The sequence below is a fragment of the Leucoraja erinacea genome, chromosome 19 (genome assembly GCF_028641065.1).
Source record: "Leucoraja erinacea ecotype New England chromosome 19, Leri_hhj_1, whole genome shotgun sequence".
NCBI classification, from domain to species: domain Eukaryota; kingdom Metazoa; phylum Chordata; class Chondrichthyes; order Rajiformes; family Rajidae; genus Leucoraja; species Leucoraja erinaceus.
The window spans coordinates 24,128,721-24,148,747 of NC_073395.1; the positions used below are offsets into that span (position 1 = coordinate 24,128,721).

At 44.6% G+C, this 20,027-nt stretch overlaps 1 non-coding gene across 1 annotated transcript; it reads right to left on the minus strand.

The window, feature by feature from the left end:
* Positions 1–370: 370 nt before the first annotated feature.
* trnae-uuc (transfer RNA glutamic acid (anticodon UUC)) lies at positions 371–442 on the minus strand. Its single transcript has one exon. It is a non-coding gene; the product is annotated as a tRNA-Glu (tRNA).
* Between the last annotated feature and the right edge of the window lie 19,585 nt (positions 443–20,027).

A 20,027-nucleotide genomic window follows, 5' to 3' on the forward strand; every position in this document is an offset into this window, starting at 1 on the left:
ATAATCAATAATACAATAAGTTAATAATTAATAATGCTGGGTTTAGCTCAACATCTCTGTGAGGTACTGCACAGATATGATGGGATTAATGTAGTACATTATTCTATGATAATGTTCGATGATTGGGGCGGCACAGTGGTGCAGCGGTAGAGTTACTGCCAGAGACCCGGGTTCGATCCTGGCTACATAGAAACATAGAAATTAGGTGCAGGAATAGGCCATTCGGCCCTTCGAGCCTGCACCGCCATTCAATATGATCATGGCTGATCATCCAACTCAGTATCCCGTACCTGCCTTCTCTCCATACCCCCTAATCCCCTTAGCCACAAGGGCCACATCTAACTCCCTCTTAAATATAGCAAACAGTCAATTCCCATACCGGGAGTCGAACCCGGGCCGCCTGGGTGAAAACCAGGAATCCTAACCGCTAGACCATATGGGAGATTGATACAGGTGATGTCTCTACAGGTGATGTCTCTACAGAGTTTGTACATTCTCCCTGTTACCGCGTGGGGTTTCTCCGGGTGCTCCAGTTTCCACTCACATTCCAAAGGTTGATAGGTTCATTGGCTTCTGTAAAAATTGTAAGTTGTCCCTAGTGTGTAGGTTAGTGTTGGTGTATGGGGTGGTTGTTGGTCAGCACGGACATGGGGCCAAAGGGCCTGTTTCCACACTCTATCTTTAAAGTGTAATGATTCTAATATTGTTTCCAGCACAGGAATGTTTCTGCCAAAGATGATGCCTGGTCTCAAATGCCTGTACATGATCCATATCTCTCGATTCCTTGCAATTCCATGTGCATATCTAAAAGCCTCTTAAATGCTGCTACCATATCTGCCTCCACCACCACTCCTGGCAATGCGTCCAAGGCACATTCTACTCTCTGTGTAAAAAACTTCCTCCGCACGTCTCAATTCAACTTTTTCCCTCTCACCTTAGACTCTTAGAGCTATGTCCTTTAGTGCTGGACATCCCCAACCTTTGAAAAAGGTTCTGACTGTCTATGCCATCCATGCTTCTCATAATTTTATGTATAATGCTGAAAACCAGACACACTAATGCCTCTTCTGCCTATACAGTGTGTTCTGAAACTGTCTTCGACTACACATGGCTATAAAACAGCCATAACATTTGTGTTCTTTTTTTTGTTTTATAGGTAATCATTTTCACAAGTGGAAAGGATTTTCAGGAATCCATTTTTTCATGTGACAAGCAATAAGATGTCAATATCCCAAATATAGTGGCTAATATCACTGAAATGAACACACACACATGGATACCGAGAGAAGAATGTATCCATTTTATAAAGGTACACCAGCCATCTGTCCAAATATATGTGTGTGTTCAATGGTTTACAGGTTATTTATTGTCACGTATGCACTGCACACTGAAATTCTTGCGCCTGTTGCCATATTTTGGCACCATTTACAAAAGAAAAAGAAAATGTCTGAAATCCAAAGGAATTAAACTTCAAGATCCTAATGCAACAGAAAAGGATCAAAAAGTAAAAAAAAAAGATCCACAAACCAGTCCTAGCAAGACACAGCTGGTTCCCTGGCCAGCCTGTTACCTTTGCAAATGTTTAAATTACCAGGGAGCTCCCCTGATCCAGGTGAGTCCCAGACTGCTGCAGGGCCTCCTCCGTTGTCCTCGGCCGGCTCGGCCCACCAACCAGCGTCTCCCTCGTCACCCGACCACCTCTGTGTCCCGCGGGTGCCTCCTGCAGCTGTCCTTGAAGATGCTGGAGTCAATACCCGGCTTCATCTCCTACCGGCCCAATCCTCGCATCTATCGTTGCCAGCGACTCCCTCCTCCTCCACTCTCTGGTCGGGGGGGGGGGGGGGGGGGGTCGGAGGGGTCGGAGGGCGTGTGCAACGTTGTCATGTCAGGCTTCGCTTGGAAGCTGGTGCAGAAGAGGGCGATATCTCCTCTCGCCATGTAGTATAATTATGGCTGAACTGATTAGAGGCCTCATTTCCATTTTTTCACACAATTGATTTTAATTGCTCCAGCATCTGCCTTCACATATCATCAAGGGCCCAAAACCCAGAGTCCTTCAAATTCTCCAACTCATTTCCCTCCTTTAAGACCTCCATCAAGGGATCTATAGGGAGAGGTTGATCAGGCTAGGACTTTATTCCATGGGGTGCAGGAGGATGAGGGGTGATCATCTAGAGGTGTACAAAATCATGAGAGGAATAGTTCAGGTAAGCGCAGAGAGTCTTTTGCCCAGGTATCGAAAACCATAGGACATAGTTTTAATCTGAGGGGGGGAAGATTTAATAGGAACCTGAGGGGTAACAAAGGTGGTGGATATCTGGAACGAGCTGCCGGAGGAGGTAGTTGAGGCAGGTACTATCGCAATATTTAAAAGCATTTAGGCAGAACATGCGTAGGATAGCTATAGAGGGATAGGGGCTGAATACGGACACGTGAGACTTGAGTAGATAGGGCATGTTAGCCAGTGTGGGCAAGTTGGGCCCAAGGGTCTGTTTCCACACTGTATGACTCTGAGACTCTCTTTAACACACAACTCTTCCATCTCCTTGAATATCTCCTTCCATAATTTGACGTCAACTTATTTGGCAATGTACCTGACAAAGATACAGGCACTAAGTGAGTCTGGGCTGTTATTGTTTTACAGTAGCTTTGTTATGGGATGTGCTTCATTGCGATGTAATTAGATATAAATACCGCACATCAGGTAGTGATCCCGATGTGAAGAAACATTTGGGCAAATTGGCTGTCTAGGTTAACAATGCTGTAGATTATTTTCAGGCAGAGAAGTGCATTCCATCAAATGCTGTCAACTGTTTCTATTTCCCTCTTCTCAAAGAAAGTACGTCCCTTGACTAATAATGTAACAAAGTAAGTAAGATGACTGATGAGTTTGAGATTTTGGCATCTACGTTCTATGGGGAGTTCACTGGTACACAAATATCTTCACTGATTGAAAGCACGGTCTTTTAAAGATAATAATGATTCAGAAGTGGCCAAAAAATCCAGCTCCGGATTTAAATTGCTTTTTATTGAAGTCATTAGGTGATTGTAATGCTTATTATTTGAAGCTAGCAACCTGAAATGATTTCCTCTACCTCTTGGGTGAAATAAAGCAAACTGACTTCTTAATTGGACTTGTTAAGGTTGGAGACCAACATCTTTTTTAGTATGTTTATTTTTTTTTAACAAAAAAGAGTGCATGACCTGCTGAGTCAACAGCGAGGAATCAGAGGTTAATCTCTCTGCTACGGAGTAGAGCAGATAATCAGCCATCAGAGTCTGGTTCTCCACAATAAATAAGTTCCGACAAGCCAAGGGACAGCACTAAGCATCAATCAACCCCATTCACACCATCTGTCCAGAATTTAAAGCTAAGAATGCAGATTAACATGTTCCAATAGGAAAGAAAAGCGTGCAGCTGCTGTGAAAAGATGAATGGGAAATGTTCTTTTGGACCAATAATGAGGCTTGAGTATTAGTTTAGTTTAGCTTAGCGATACAACGTGGAAACAGACCTTTCGGCTCGCCGGGTCCATGCCGAACAGCGGGCACCCGTACGCTAGTTCTATCCTAAACACCAGGGGCAATTTACAGAAGCCAATTAACGAACAGACCTGCACACCTTTATAATGTGGGAGGAAACTGGAGCACACGGAGAAAACTCACGCTGTCAAGGGAGAACGTGCAAACTCCGTACAGACAGCATCTGTAGTCAGGATCAAGCCCGGGTCTCTGGCGCTGTAAGGTAGCAACTCTACCGCTGCGCCACTGTGCCATCCAAATTTACACAATTTCACATTCCCCTGCCAGATTGGGTTTGAAAGGGAATCTAGTGTTAGTGCACAGCTGGGAAAAAATAGGCAGGCCACATCTTTGATGCTTTCATATCGATGGGAAAAGATGAAGTCGCTGTCGGTTTCACACCATCTTCTTTCATCAGCTATGATGGGTTAGGTTTAGGTTTATTAGTATCACATGTGCTGTTGTACTGTAAAAAGCTTTGTTTTGCATGCTATCCAGACAGTTTTTATAACACCACACATAAATACAATCAAGTCAGACACAAGTACAAAGGGTGGAGCAAATAAGAAGATAGAGAGTGCAGAGTATAGTTCTCAGCATTGTAGCGCATTAGTTCCAGAGACGCATTGGGGTAATATCGACATTGGGTTAGAGGTGAATTGGACAGTACCCTAGCTTATGGAAGGACCTTTCAAAAGCCTCACCACAGAGGGGAATAAGCTGTACCTGTGTCTGGTGGTACATGGTTTTAAGATTCTGTATCTTCTGCTGGAGAAGAGCAGGGTGAAGAAGGTATGCCCGGGGTGAGACAATTTTGATGATTTGATTATTTTGGCTCCTTTTCTGGGGTGGAGTGAAGTAGAGATGGAGTCGATGGTTGGAGGTCTGGTGTGTTTCATGGACTGGACCATATCTTGGCAATTTTTTGTGGTTTCGGGGCAGAGCCCAAGGGGATTTATCCTCACAAAATCAGGTCAATTAAAATTGAGGCAATAACAAGCTAACTTTAGAATGTCCCCAGAATTGCTGGAGTCAAGATTTAATCTTAATTATAATTTCATATTTTACCCAAAATGAATGTTTCTTCTACAAAGAAATTGTGATAAATTAGAGTATCCCTCTTAAGCATAGGTTTGCGTCAATTATTTACAGCTCTGTACCACTGTTTTAATGAAAGACTTGGGGCATGTCACTGCCTATCGCTTATTTTAATTGTCTGACTGTTTTTTAAGTGATCATCTTTTGCACAATGGCTTGGGACCAATAAAGTTCCACTCGTAATGGGAAGAGAATCACACGTAGATTGGTGATGACAGCAGGAGTAGATTGGCTACTGAGATCAAAACTCTGTCAGAATATTGTGCAAATGTAGTTAGCGGAATTGTATCTCAGTGTTGAGGAATAATAGATATAATCGGGCATTATGCGGTTGTGGAGCTATGTTGGAGGATGTGGAGGTCAGATTGCCAGAGGAAATGAGATTGGTAATTAGTCTGAAGAAGGCGGCACAGTGGTGCAGCGGTAAAGTTGCTGCCTTACAGCGTCAGAGACCCAGGTTCGATCCTGACCACAGGTACTGTCCATATGGAGTTTGTACGCTCTCCCTGTGACCACATGGGTTTTCTGTTGGTGCTCTAGTTTCCTCCCACATTCCAAAGATGTGCAGGTTTGCAAGTTAATTGGCTTCTGTAAATTGTGCCTAATGTGTTGAGTTACCCCAGCATTTTGTATCTACCTTTGGTATAAACCAGCCTTTGCAGTTCTTAGTTATTACTTGATAACTCTCATGTAAGGGCATATATCCATGAAGGAAGGAACTGCAGATGCCAGTTTACTCCAAAGACAGAGACAAAAAGCTGGAGTAACTCAGCAGGTCAAGCAGCATCTCTGGAGAAAAGGAATAGGTGACGTTTCGGGTCGAGTCCCTTCGTCAGACTAAGAGTCAAGGGAAAGGGAAATGAGAAATATAGACTGTGATACAGAGATATCTAGGACAAATGAATGAAATAATTGCAAAATGGAACGATGATCAAAGAAAGGTGGAGCCCACAATGGTCCACTGTTGGCTGTGGGCTAGGTGATAACGAGTTTTACAGACAGTGAAACACCACAGGACGACAGTGAAACTGGTGCGAAAATTAGTGTGGGGGAGGGACAGAGAGAGAGCAAATGCAAGGACTACTTAAATTTTAAGAAGATAATATTCATACCGCTGGGTTGTAAGCTGCCCAAGCGTTTGACCTCACTTTGACAATGGACAGGGCATAAATGTCAGTATGAAAATGGGAAGGGGAGTTAAACCATTGTTATCTCCTCAGGAGATACCCATCAGGTTTAATTGTGATAACACGACTGTGTAAATTGCCTGGCCGATTGACTCTGGTCTCACTTACAGCACATACATCGAGAGCCAGTGGGCAAAAATGTTGGAACAAAAGAAACACAGTAGGAGTAGGCCAATTGGCCCCTCAGGTCTGCTCCACCATTCAACAATATCATTGCTAACCTGAAGGATTTTATAATGTGCTACCTCACAGGGTGAGTTATACATATTTCAGTAAAGTGCTACATCTCCCAAGATGGTGTTAAGTCAAAAGGTTTTGACAAAGAGGAGGCTAAATAAATCTGTTTTTTTTTCATTGGAAGACACAACATAGAAGCAGGCCCTTCGCCAACCAGCAATCACCCCTTACACTAGCACTATCCTACACACTTGCGGTCAATTTTACAGTTTACAGAAGCCAATTAACTTACAAACCTGTACGTCTTTGGAGTGTGGGAGAAAACCAGAGCACCCGGAGAAAGCCCAACCGGTCACAGAGAGAACGTACAAACTTTGTGCAGGCAGCTCCCGTAATCAGGATCAAACCCGGGTCCCTGATGCTGTAAGGCAGCAACTCTACCGCTGCACCACCGTGACACCCCCTGCTTGGATAGTGAAAATCAAAGCAAGTGTTCAACTGTGCTATAAACATTAATGGTAGTATAAATCTAGTGCAATTGCAAATTTGGGATTCTGAACACAAGTCATGAATTATTATTATCATCACTGTGGCCTAATTAGAAATATTATTAATATTTAATCTTTGCTTCCTATTAATATCCAAGTGATATGTTTTACAGCTTCACATTGAATGCAGTCAGCTTTGAATTTACCCTAGCCTTTGTGAAGGATTTTATTAAATACTTTCTCAAATCCAGATTATCATCATTCAATAACTCTTGTTACATCTTCATAGAATCCCACTCCATTTTTAGGCTTCATTTGTTTTTCATAAACCCATAGCTTTGATTTATTGCTTAGCTCTTGCTGAATCGTTTTCTTTATAATAAGCTCCAATATTTTTCCAACGACTGTTCCCAAGCCAAAAGCGTAATAATTCTTTGGACGCCTTTCACATTTTAAAACAAGAAAACTTGATGTGGCGTAACCTGCAAGACTGCAGATCGAGTGTTAGGAAAAGGATATGTTTCCATTGGCCGTAAACGAGATAAGCTGAACACATTCCTTCTCTTCCTTAATTATCAAGGATTTCAGGGTTCTCTCTTTCTATGCGTCCTTTTGCACTTGATCCATTCTGGCAGCACACTGGTACAGGTGAAAGAATTGCTGTCTCGCACGCTAGAGTCCTGGGTTCTATCCTGACCTCCGGTGCTGTCTGTGTGGAGTTTCCAAGTTCTCCGTGTGATCGCGAGGGCATCTTCTGGGTGCTCCGGTTTCTGAAAATAAGTCCTTCCTTATAATTTTCTTCTATCCCCTGCATTCCTTTACACATCGTGACCATATGTTCCCTCAGCCTTTTTGGGTCCAAAGAAAATAGCTCTACATCAATTAAATTTTCCGCATTGCTAAAATGTTCCTTTCCTGCCAGCTCTCTTGTACATCTCAGAATTGACCAGGAATGACCAGAAGGGAGAAATAGTTGGGAGTCCAGGTGTGACACAGGGGAGGGAAGGGAGTGAAGAAAGGGAGAGGGGTCGTTGAGGAGAAAGTAAGGGGGAGGGGGGAGTTTGTGGGGGATTACCTAAAATTGGAGATCTCAATGTTCATACTGTTGGGTTGAAGTCAACCAAGTGGAATATGAGGTGCTTTTCCTCCAATTTGCGTGTGGCCTCTCTCTGGCAATGGAGGAGGTCCAGGATAGAAAGATCAGTGTGGGAATGGGAAGGGTAGTTAAAATGGTTAGCAACCGGGAGATCCAGTAGGCCTTGGCGGACCCGAGTGCAAGTATTTGTGTTGTTATGCCACTCAATATCCTCTCAGTTATTGTACATGTTGTACATGCATCTGCACCTAATGTACAACCTCACACTTCTCACAATCTCAAAACCACCAGGGGCACCGCACGATTGGCAGCGAACAGTCTGTCTGTTTTTTCGTCTTTTTTTAATTTTGTTAGTGCGTTTTAAAAGTCTGTGTAAATGTTCTCCAGTTTGTTTTTATGTGGGGGGGAGGAGGAGGGGGTTGAGGGAAACTTTTTTTCAGTTTCTTACCTTGCCGAAGATGCGATTTTTTCCCGGATCGCATCTCCTGTCGCTCTGCAGCCTGCCATCAATGGAGCTGGAGGCCTCCTCAGACTAACCTTGAGCCCCACCGCGGGCCGCGGTCCCTTGCCTGGGAATGCTCCAACCGCGGCATGCAGAATTTATCAGCGCGAGCTCACAGTCTTGGGAGAGGCTAGTCGGGAAGCTCCAATGACGCAGAGATTCGACAAGCCCCGTTGCGGGGTTCGATCAGGGAGCTGACATCCCCCCATGCAGGTGCTGATCGCCCCGAGTCAAGATCATCCCGTCAACGAAGGCCTCGAGGCCCCCGACCGCGGGAGAACAAGGAAGGGAAGAGATTTAACTTTTTTTTGCCTTCCATCACAATGAGGAATGTGGAGCAGTCACTGTGGTGGATGTTTATGTTAAAATGTATTTTGTGTGTTTTGTTGCTTTTTATTTGTATGACTGACTTGGCCATTGAAATTCCTCGTATGTTGCAAAACATACTTGGCTAATAAAGTATTAATGTGATTGTGATTATGGGATTGATTGTGATGCACAACCTCACACTCCTCAGAATTATATTCTAATTGCTACCTTTCTCCCCAAATGAACAGACAATCCATATCTTCCTGCAGTGTACAACCTTTTTTTGCACTGTCAGCCATACAACCAATTTATGTATTAACTAAACTGTAAACCTTTTTTGATCACCACCCTTCTAGAGGTTCACCACCAATGTTCTTAATCCGGACAAAATTACAAGAGCGCATTTGAAATTCTCCCTGGAAATCCCCCGGAAAATATGGTGCCTAGGCCAGGTGAGGCTACTGATCTCAACTTCATCGGGACTTCCGCAGTCAATCAGCTGGTGAAAGTTGCCCCCTCCGGCCAGGGCTTTGGAACTTTGGCTGGGCTGGAGCTGGCAGGTCTGTTCCCATAGCCAACTTCTGATGCCGACTTTGCTGGCCGATATCTCGGCCCCCTGGTTGTCTAGGCCGACCGTCCCAGTACATTTGGACTCCCCTCACAGTCCGTGACCCTTGTTGGTCCGGCAAAACGGACAATCCAGAAAGACTCAGGAACCAAAGGTGCCGGTAAATTGGTGGTGAACGTGTTTAACTTTAATCCATTCATATATGAAGCAAAAAGCCTTTGGAACCCCCAATGGTAAAATAGTCTTCCAGTTACATAAACATCCATCAATCATTACCCATTACTTTGGATCACTGAGCCAATTTTGGATGCAATTTGCCACATTGCTTTGGAGCCTGAGAGCTTTTACTTTGTTGACCAGCCTGCTATGCTGGACCTTGTCAAAAGACTCGTTAAAATCCATGTTGACCAAATCAAATGTACAGGCCTCATCAATCTTTCTTGTTAGATCCTCCAAAAAATTCAATCAAGTTAGTCAGATATGACCTTCCCACAACAAATGCATGTTGGCTGTCCCTGATTAATCTGCCTTTCTAAACGAAGGCTGACACTATCCCTCAGAATTGATTACAATAATTTGCCCATCACCACAGTCAAACGCACGGGCCTGTCATTCCTTTTATCCCTTTCCCCTTTTTAAATGCTGATATAATGTTCGTGGTTTACCAGACGTAGTCTGCAGATGGGATATTTATGATCAGAACCTCTCAAATTTCATTCCTTGCTTATTTTTAAATATATTTCATTTGGGCAATGTGTCCAATTGCAAAGCTAAACATCCATTAACTGATTCCTTTTTTATTATGTTTACCATAAACACTATTCCATGCTCATTCCTTTGTTTATATTCACTCTCAACTTCCCCCCATTAACCTATTGACTAGATGACCCCAGCAACGTATTCCCATGGCAACTGTGAAAGATCCCATCAGAGATGGGCAGCACGGTGACTCTGTGGTAAAGTTGCTGCCTCACAGCGCCAGAGTCCCGGGTTCGATCCTGACTACGGGTGTTGTCGGTACAGAGTTTGTATGTTCTCCCCGTGACCTGCGTGGACTTTCTCCGGGAGCTCCAGATTCCTCCCACACTCCAAAGATGTACAGGTTTATAGGTTAATTGTCTTAGTAAAATTGTACTGGCCCTTGTGTGTAGGATAATGTCAGTGTGCGGGGATCTCTGGTTGGGGCAGACTTGGTGAGCCAAAGGGCCTGTTTCCATGCTATATCTCTAAGCTAAACTAAACTAAACTAAACTAATCTAAACTAAATTAAACTAAACGTAAGATATTGCCTTGAATGGTTATTAGTATTATCTCTATATTATACTATAACTCTCATCTTGATTGTTTGCCCGTTTGTTTGCCCGGTTTATATTTGTGCAAAAACGGTACACGATAGCACTACATTTTTCGTCTCACCTTACTCACCATTGTCCTGTGACATAAATTATATGTTTTGTTCAGATTGATGCTATATTTTACAAGTTATTGTCATTTAAAACTTAAACATAAAAAAAATGAAACAGCGCCCCCACTTGCCCTGCCACCACTTGCCATCCTTACTTGACAGGCATCACAAAGGACACCCCACGGGTCCTCGGCGCGCATTAACAGGCATCACAAAGGACAGCCTCCACCTCAAGCCCTCCCCCTCCCCTAGCACCAGGACGCTCACCCCCTCCCCACAACAGCCCCCACCTCAAGTACAACTTCATCGCCGCCCTGCTGGAGAAAACGGGGCCTACGGTGGTTTACATCGAGATCCTGGGGAGATGAGGAGGGAGATTGAGGGAGAGGAGGGGGTAGAGAGGGAGAGGGAGGAGAAAGTGGAGGAAGTGAAGAGGGAAATGTGGGGGAGGAAGAGGAGGGGGGTAGGGAGGGGAGAGGGATTATGGAGGGAGGGAGTGAGTGACTGAGGCTAGCACAGGAAAGGAGAGGAAGGGAAAGTTGGGGGAGGGGAGGAGGACAGGGGAAAGAAGAGGGTGGTGAAGAGGAGGGGGCGGGAGTGCTGGGGAATGAGGGGAATGAAGGAGGATAGGGGTAAGAAGAGGGATGGTGAGGCGCAGTTGGGGGAGGGTTGCCTTGACTTGCGTCACAACGGGGATCTCTGGCATTCCAAGGGGAAGCCCTCAGCCGCTCCTGCGCAGTTAGGGGCTATGAGTGGGTGGTGGAATATTGCGTTGGGGGAACGAGACCCAACAGGTCCCACTTGGTCTAGTTAGTATATAATCGCAACCTGTCCCAAGATACAGTGAAAACTTTTGTTTGGCGTGCCATTTAAACAGATCATATCGTAGGACAAGGGAGGTCATAGTCATACGGAGAGAGGCCCTTCAACCCAACTTATCCATACTGACCAACATGTCCCATCCACACCAGTCCCATCTGCCTGCATTTGACTTATGTCCCTCTAAACTTATTTGATCCATGTATCTGTCTAATTATTTCTTAAGTATAGCGATAGTCCCTGCCTCAACTACCTCCGCTGGCAGCACGTTCCATACACCCACCACCCTTTGTGTAAAAAAGTTACCCCTCAGGTTCCTATGGAATCTTTCCCCCCTCACCTTAAACTTATGTCTTCTGGTTCTCGATTCTCCTACTCTGGGCGATTCCGTGATTCTCGTGATTTTGTGATGATATTTTGTGAGCAAACTCCAGGTGATGGCCTGGCTGAAGTCCCCAACTAAGATGAACAAGGCCTCGGGGCACATCATTTCAAGGCTGTTGGTAGCAGTGTATGGAATGCCCAGAGTGAGTTTTTATGTCCACAGGCGGTGAAAAATGAACTGCTGTCAGGACAGCACTTGGTGAGTTCCCTTAGAGTGTTGTCGGGATGATACTTCACAATTAGATATCTCTTGGAATTTCCCCTTCTACAGGCTTATTACCAACCTCATTGTCTCTGCCAATCTCAACTCCACAGCCTCCAACCTTATAACCTCCAACCCCAGACCGAAGAAGGGTCCCGATCCGAAACGTTACCTGGCAATTCCCTCCACAGACGCTGCCTGTCCTGTTGAGTTCCTCCAGCACTTTGCGTTTTGCGCAGGATTTCAGCTTCTACAGTTCCTGGTGTCGCTATTAGGGTTGTGCAGGTTTGTTCAAGAACCCGATAACTGTGGGAAAGTAGCTGTTCCTGAACCCGGTGTTGTGGGACTTCAGGATTCTGGACCCCTGGCTTGATGGTAGCAGCGAGACGACTTGGAATTCTAGTGACTTGAAATGTTAACCTTGTTTCTCCCTTGACAGTCACTTCCTGGCCTGCTGACTATTTTCGACATTTGTTGCTTTTATTTTGGTAGCAGTGGAAGCAAATTGAATATTAAACTTCGGTTATCAGGTAACTGAACCATCCTATCGACAACTAGAGAGTGGTCCTAAGCTACTACCTACCTCATTGGGAACCCTCCGACTATCTTTACTGGATTTTATTTTGCACTAAAAGTTATTCCCTTTATCACATATCTATACATTGTTGACTGCTCGATTGTAATAATGTATAGTCTTTCCACTGACTGGTTAGCACGCAACAAAAGGTTTTTGCTGTACCTCGGTACACGTGACAGTAAACTAAACTGAACTAAACAAACACACAAAATGTGCAGAGAAGTAACTGCAGATGCTGGTTTAAACCAAACAGAGACACAAAGTGATGGAGTAACTCAGCGGGGTCAGGCAGCGTCTCTGAAGTAAAGGAACAGGTGATGTTTTGGGTAAAGACCCTTCTTCTGATAGTGCTAGTTTCACTGTTTGCATCCCTTCATCATCACTTTTTTGCACAGTCAACAATGGACCATTGTGGGCTCCTCCTTTCTAGAGTCATTGTTGCCAGCTCCGATTTGTTCTGTAACGATACATATCTCTAGTCTCCCCTGCCTCTCAGTCTGATGAAGGGTTTCACCTATTCCTTTTCTCCTGAGATGCTGCCTGACCCTCTGAGTCACTCTAGCATTTTGAGTCTATCTTCTTAAGCAAACACACAATTGGAATTAATCAGCGAGGTAAACAAATGGTAGATGATGGGCAATGGGACAAATTAAAACAGCTCCACCACTGGGCAGGAAAAGTGCAAGGGCTAAACATTCACTGGTGTATAGCTTTATGATTCTAAGAGGATTTGTGCAGAGATAAAGATCACTTAGAGAAATGTAATGCTTGTTAACAGTAGAAACCAAGCGGCAGGAGAGATGGAAGCATGTCTCATGAGATACCTAATTGGCCGTGGTCTAAGGTTGGAATCAACTTGTTTGCTTTTGGTGATAATGACAATTTTTGCTCTGATTGTTATTCAAATTACTTGGAAATTGATAATGTAGCAAAGACTATATTTGGATAACTCAAATGTCAATTTGCAGGACATGGAATACCAGATAACCATTTTTGAGATAATGATCCCGTTTAACATAGGAATGAAAGTAGGTCACACAGTGCCGCCAGCCTCTCGTTCCATTCAATTAGATCTTGACTGGGCCTTAGAATCACAGAACATTCATGAGATGGAAGCAGGACATTTGGCCCATCTTGTCTGCTGGCCAGGGATAAAAACAGCCTTATGCTACCTCCCAGCTCTTGTTCTGTAACCCTGCAGGACGCAAATAGTTGAGTTGAGTTTAGTTTAGTTTATTGCCGCATGTGCCGAGGTACAATGAAAGGCTTTTGTTGTGTGCTAAGGTAGTCAGAATCTTTCACCCAGGGTGGAAATGTCCAACACTTGAGGGCACAGCTATAAGGTGAGAGGGGGAAAGTTTAATGTAGATGTGTGGGGCAAGTTCTTTACACAGAGAGTGGCGGGGGCCTGAAACACACTGACAGGTAGTGGAAGCAGATACAATAGTGGCATTTAAGAACTTGTTTGATAGGCACATGGAAGTGCAGGGAATAGAGGCATGTGGATCATAGACAGGCAGATCAGATCAATTGAACTTGGCTTCATGTTCAACACAGATGCAAATAGACTTATCTCATCTATGGGTCTCATAATTTTAGATACTTCTATCAAATCTCCTCTTAAACACCAGGGAAAACCGTCCATCTATCCAACCTCCCCCTGAAGCTGAACCGTACTAATTCAGGCAACATTCTGGTACTTCTCCAAAGCTTCCACATCTTTCCTGTAATGGGACGACCAGAACTGCGCGCAATACTCCAAATGCGACCTAACCAAAGTCCTATAGAGCTGCATCAACGAGATAGTTTGGGCTTCGCATTGGAGGAATAGATTATAAAAGCAAAGAAATCTACTGGAATTTTATGTTATTTGTTGACCCTCAGATGCAGCACGCTTTTGAGAATAGTGGGCAGTTTACAAGGTGCATGGTTGCACGGTGGTGTAGTTAAGAACTGCATTCTTCCCACCCCCATGCCCCCAAGAAGCTGCCTGACCCACTGCTTTACTCCAGCACTTTGTGTTTTGCTATTAATAATGGGTGGTTGATAGTTGGTGCAGAAGGACCGAAAGGCTTTTTTCCATGCTGTATCCCACCATGACTTTACGTATGAAGTGCATTCATCAAGACACAGGGCGGCACGTTGGCACAGAGGTAGAGTTGCCGCCTTACCGCCACAGAGACCCGGGTTCAACCTTGACTATGGGCACTGTTTGTACGGAGTTTGTACGTTCTCCCTGTGACCTGCATGCGTTGTCCCCGGTTGCTTCAATTTCCTCCCACACTCCAAAGACTTACAGGTTTTGAAGGTTAATTGGTTTAGTAATATTGTAAATTGTCCCTAGTGTGTGTAGGATCATGTTAGTGTATGGGGATTGCTGATTGGTGTGGACTCGGTGGGCTGAAGGGCCTGATTCCGTGCTGTAAACTAAAATAAACTAATCTAGTTTAAACTAAGCTAAACCAAACTAAACTAAACTAAACATTAAGGATGAGGAACTTCAACTCTGGGAAGAGATTGGAACAGTTAGCACTGTTCTCCTTGGAACGGAGAAGGTTAAGGGGTGATGCTGCAGAAGCTGTCAAGATAATGAAAGGTTTTGATAGATTAGATGGAGAAAAATTATTCCCTCTGGCGAATGGGTCAATAACTAGATGTCATTGATTCAAAATCATTGGCAGGAGCTCCAGAAGGAAAGCACAGAGACTTTTATCATTCAAAGAGTTGTCACGATCTGGAATAAACTCCCTGAAAATGTGCCAGAAGCTGATTCACATATAATTTTTCATTTCAACATGTATAGCATTTGCAGGGTTATTGACAAAAAGTGTTGTCGTTTGTCGAGCCTGACTTATCCTTTATAAAGCCTTTCAAATGGTATGGAGTTTACTTTCAGCATTTTTCCTGGCCGCAGTGTGTGATGTCCACAGTCTGTGAATCACAGCAAGGTTACAGCATGGAAGGAAGGTATATGGCTGATCAAGTCTCTGCTTGCTCAAGACATGAATAGTCCAAATAGGTGCAGGAGTAGGCCATTCTGGCCTTTGAGCCAGCACCGCCATTCAATATGAGCATGGCTGATTGTCCAAAATCAGAACCCTGTTCCGGCATTTTCTCCATATACCTTGATTCCCTTAGCCCTAAAAGCTAAATCTAACTCTTCCTCTCCCTTACAGCCTCATACTTGCACCTTTCAAGTGCTTGTCCAGTCACCTTTTGAATGCAAAGTCCTTCATCCTGAAAGAAGTACAGTAAACCCTCGCTACAACGGACCATGGGGTGGGGTGGGTTGTTGTCCGTGATTGCCGTTGTTCGCTATAACCGAATACGCATGGTTAATAGGTACAATACTATTGAAAAAACAGCCAACAAACATACACTACACAATAAACAGTAAGTGGTACAGAATACACAATACATTGCCACTGCGTTGGACTTTCTGCCTTACAACGCCAGAGACCTAAGTTCGATCTTGACCTCGGGTGTTATCTGTGCGGTGTTTGTACATTTTCCTTGTGACCATGATTTTTCTCCGGGTGCTCCGGTTTCCGCACACCCTCCAATGCTGCGCAGGTTTGTAGGTTAATTAACTTCTGTTAATTGTCCCTTGTGTGTAGGATCGAACTAGTGTAAGGGGATCGCTGGTCAGCGCGGTCTCGGTGACCTGAAGGGCCTGTTTCAACGCTGTATCTCAAAACTAAATTAAACTAAAATCTCGGGATGAGCAATTAAATGCGGCTTCAAACTGCTTCAAAGTCCAGATTGCTTAAAAAAAAATAATAATAATTAGAGACATTGTCTGTTCAGATCCCACCATGGCAGCTGGGGAATTGAAATTCAAGTAATTAAATAAAATCTTATAACATTATGAGATTTAGGCCAGTGGTCCGAGTCTGCTTTTCTGGATGGTAATGTGAAATACTGGCCTAAAACGAGAAGGGGAAAGTGTAAATGAGATGATGATGATGGAAATCTGAAATTAGTTCTGGAAACACTCAGTAAATCAGGCAGCATCTGTGGGAAGAGCAAATTTCACTTCAGGATGTGGTGGAGCAAAAGTCTAAATCGGTGAAGGTGCCAGAGACACTTGCTTGATCCTGATCTTTGATGCTGTCTGTGTGGAGTTTGCACGTTGTCCCTGTTATCGCATGGGTTTTCACTGGCTCCTCCAGTTTCCTCTCACATCCCAAAGACATGTGGGTTTGTAGGTTAATCACCTTTCTAGATTAAATTGCCCCTGGTGTGTATGGTGGATGAGAAAGTGGGAAAATAGAACTAGTGTGAAAGGGTGATCGATGGTTGGCGTGGTGGGCCGAAAGGCCTGGTCTGTGCTCTATCTCTACAGTAAGAAAGCAGCAGAAGAGATTATTCCTCAAATGGAGACCAGTCACTAATGCTCAAACTGCACGATACCTAGAAAATAGGTGCAGGAGTAGGCCATTCGGCCCATCGAGCCCACAATGAAATAAGGGCTTCATTGGGTCGAAGACATAGCCAGTAATCATGAATGGTGCTATGTAAATGCAAGAGTAACTGTTCTTGGCAATGTGTAGTATTAATTCTGAGGCTTAACTTAGATTAGTTGAGGGATACAGTGAGGAAACAGGCCCTTCGACCCACCGAGTCCACTGACAAGCAATCCCTGCACAATAGCACGATCCTACACACGAGGGAAACTTTACAATTACACCATACCAATCATCCCACCAACCTGCATGTCTTTGGAGTGTGGGAGGAAACCAGGGCACCCAGAGAAAACGCTTGTTGTCACAGGGAGATCGCACAAACTCCGTACAGACAGCACCCGCAGTCGGGATCGAACCCGGGTCTCTGGCGCTGTAAGGCTGCAACTCTACTGCTGCGCCACCCACAATAAACGTTGTGGAAAGTAGCATAGACCCATATGAGATGGTTGGAGTAGTGAGATGGAGTATTAGCTCCAACAGCACTTAGCTCTGCAGTTCAATCCTCGCCACATAATTTGTCATCTTCCTTGACGTTTGTCACCTTGTTTATTATGAATTATGCACACTTACAACTTGGCTCCCCTGACTATATAACCTCTAAAACTGATTTGTAACCAGAGAGCAAAGTGGCGCAATAAAATAGGAACTATTTGCTCAAATGCACCGTCTCGTAAATAGTCTGATAGAACATATCTCACCATAATTCCCTGCCACCCGTAATTCCCTCATGATTGCAAGGAAATCCTGCGTTACTATTGTTGACTGGCATGAATTATTTTTTCTTGGACCAAAGCTTTCAGCAGTTGAGCCGTTGAGTCACTATTCCTTGGGAGCAGATCAAACCAGCTCGCTGCCTTTTTTCACATATAGTCATTGGTCATACAGTGTGGAAACAGGCCCTTCAGCCCACCTTGTCCATGTCCACCAACATTCCCCATCTACACTAGTCCGACCTGCCTGCGTTATGGCCCATATCCCTCTTAACCTGTTCCATCCATGTACGTGTCTAAATGATTCTTAAATGTTGTGATAGTACCTGCCTGCTCTGGCAGCTCATTCCATATACTTACCACCCTTTGTGTAAAAAAAGTTGCCCCTCGGGTTCCTATTAAAACTTATCCCCTCACCTTAAACCTGCTAAGCATGTGTTGTGTTTCTAAAAAATTATTTGAACCTTTCTTTGGTATTTTTCTTGCCAAAACAGTGTCTGACCTGGTCATTGATTTGATTAAATAGCCAGATTACTGGGGGACAGCCTGCCGGAGTTACAGCAATGCCTGGCAGATTAGAGACTGATTAAACACGGTCTGAGCTCACAGTGAGAGAGAGGGACAGCAATCACAGACTGACTACACTGCACAAATTGTTCTTGCTTGTCCGAGTGTATTTTACAAAGCATTAATTGCTGAGAACTGTTTGCCCCTAAACAACTGGGTTGTTTTGGTCATTATTAAATGGGCATTAAAAGGCAATTACTTCCTACAGGACAGAAATGAAGCAGGACTCGACGGATTACCAGATTCATTAAATTGACTTTCATAACTTGTTCATCGGGGTAGTTAGTATATGTTTATTATTATCATGTGTATTGAAATCCAATACAATGTGTATTGAATTTGCTTTGCACGCTATCCAATCATATCAGATAATACAATACATAAATATAATCAAGTCAAGTCAGGTACAACAGATAGAGCAAAGGGGAAGAGTGCAGAACATAGTTCTCAGCACTGTATCAAAGGTATCAAAGGTATTTTATTGGTCACATTCACATACACCTAGGTGTAGTGAAGTGAAATGCTTCTTGCCATTTTGCAGCACATAAAGAAGGAATACAGACATAACATTAATAAGAGTTTTAAACATAAAGAACATCCCCCCACAATGGTTCCCATTATGAGGGAAGGCACAAAGTCCAGTCCCCAACCCCAGTTCACCCATAGTCGGGCCTATTGAGGCCTCCACAGTTGCCTCTACGGAGGCCCGATGTTCCAGGCCGTTCTCGCCGGGTGATGTTGCTCCGGCGTCGGGAGAGTCCTCTCAGCGGCTTGGGAACCCTGGAATGGCCGCTTCCGTACTGGAGGCCGCGGCTTCCAAAGCCAACAAGGCCGCGCCGGTTGGAGCTCCACAACTGGCGATCTCATCTAGAGATCCCAGGCTCCCGATGTAAAGTTCAGCGCCGCCGCCCACAGCGGCCCGCTCCACAGTCCCGCAGCTCCGCGATGTTTTCCTCAGCGATCTTTAGCTCACCGGAGCTCCAGCGCGGTGACCCAGGCAAGGCATCGCCCGCTCCGCGATAGCGCTCCAGCGCTGTGCCGCCGCCGAAGCCGAGGTTCTGGGCAGTCCCCGACAGGAAACGCCGCTCCAGGCCCGCTGGTAGGCCGCAAGGACGGGTCGAAGCTGCAGCCCGGAGGAAAGCTGCTTCTCCAACCAGGTAGGGACCCTGAAAGGTAGTTTCCCCCTTCCCACCCCCCACATAAAAAAGTCTAGACCTCCAAACAAAACACTTAACTAACTAAAATAAAAATTAAAAAGATGAAAAGACAGACAGCTGCTGGCTGGGCAGCCGTGCACAGGACAGCGCCCCCTACAACATCAGTTCCATCGACAAGGTCCAATGTCTGTAATGGGGTAGAGGTGACCCAAGCTTATGGAAAGATCGTTTCTGTCCCGCTGTTATCAGGCAACTGAACCATCCTATCAACAACTAGAGAGCAGTCCTGAGCTACTATATGCCGCGTTAGAGACTTTTGGACTATCTTTAATCAGACTTTAATGGACTTTACCTTATGATAAACATTATTCCCTTGATCATGTATCTGTACACTGTGGATGGCTCGATTGTAAACATGTACATTCATTCTGCCTACTGGTTAGTACACAACAAAAGCTTATTGTACCTCGGTACATGTGACAAGAAAGTAGCTAACTAAACTTTCCGCTTCCCACTGTACAGCTATGCTCTCTAGTGTTGGACATTTCCACCCTGGGAAAAAGGTTCTGACTGTCCACCCTATCTATTCCTCTCATCATTTTATATACTTCTATCAAGTCTCCCCTGATTCTCTGACATTCCATAGAAAACAATGCAACAATAGCCAACCTCTCCCTAAAGCTGAACCCCTCTAATCCAGGCAGCATTCTGGCACGCTGTCCAAAGCATCCACGTCTGTCTGTCTGTCTGTCTGTCTGTCTGTCTGTTTGTCTGTTTGTCTGTCTGTCTGTCT